The sequence below is a fragment of the Sinohyriopsis cumingii genome, chromosome 10, assembly GCF_028554795.1.
Source record: "Sinohyriopsis cumingii isolate HCF-2022 chromosome 10, ASM2855479v2, whole genome shotgun sequence".
NCBI classification, from domain to species: domain Eukaryota; kingdom Metazoa; phylum Mollusca; class Bivalvia; order Unionida; family Unionidae; genus Sinohyriopsis; species Sinohyriopsis cumingii.
The window spans coordinates 97,902,080-97,903,187 of NC_142970.1; positions in this window are offsets into that span (position 1 = coordinate 97,902,080).

The window sequence follows — 1,108 nt, forward strand, 5'->3', positions numbered from 1 at the left end:
GTAAAGTGTCATTGTATGATTAGGAGTAACGATAACAAACGGGCACCATTTGGCGGACACGAAACGGACGACGGACAACAAAACATCCCATAAGCTCTTCTGGTCTGTGGAAATAAAGAGAAACAACTGTACAGTGAAAACCGCACAATATATAATATTCCTGCTAGTAGGCACAAGAAGTGACCAACAAATACAAATGACATGGACCGTTGATCTTGAGCTAACCATAATGTGCAGAAACCATTATTTGCATACTAAATTTACCGTGACTGTGAGCTCTGATCTTTAGTCTCTAGAATCTACAGGCTTATTATCCAAACTGCAAGTCATCCACAAAGATTGGTTAAGGAACTTACTCTTTATTAAAGATATATTATCTAGAGCCAGCTTTTCTTTGTGGCACAAAGGTTTTGTCAACTGACATTTTGACCAAACAATTACAATCCTCTTCCATGCCGTAATGGCAAAAAAAGCCCTCCTGAAACCTTGGTAAAAGTATTTGGTCAAGAACTAAAATTATTCAAAAGCCCATTTGTTTCTTTCAATAACAATGACATGACCTTGTCCTTTAGATGTTGGACTACAAAATCAGCACGAATTTTCTTTACCCCTGGTGAAAACCATCCACAAAGTTTGGTATACGTTCATGGTGCAGATTTAATCATATTGCGCGGAAACCAGTTGTCTTTCTTTCAGTTGCAGGAACCTGACATTTTGATGTTTCGACCCTAATGTTGATCAGGTTCTGCCCTACCCCGAGTGCAAGCCATCCTAAAAGTTTGGTCCAGGTATGCTATTTTGCGTAATCCAAATTAATTTTTTTTCAGCAACAGTGGCCTTGACACCTGACCTCATGACAATGAACTTTATAAGATTTCTTCCTTATCCGATGTCAAAGCTTTCCACAAAGTGTGTGGCAACCGCAGCTTTTGTGCAGAAACAAAATTAGTAAGACAGACGAACATTAAACATCATTAAAAAAAAATACACTCCGTCTTATGGCAGAATTACTGAACAAGGAAAGTAGATAAAAAATAAAGTATGAATTGAAAGAAACTTAAGAAAGTGCGTGCATTTCAAGCACATGAATAAAATCAAAACCTTTACA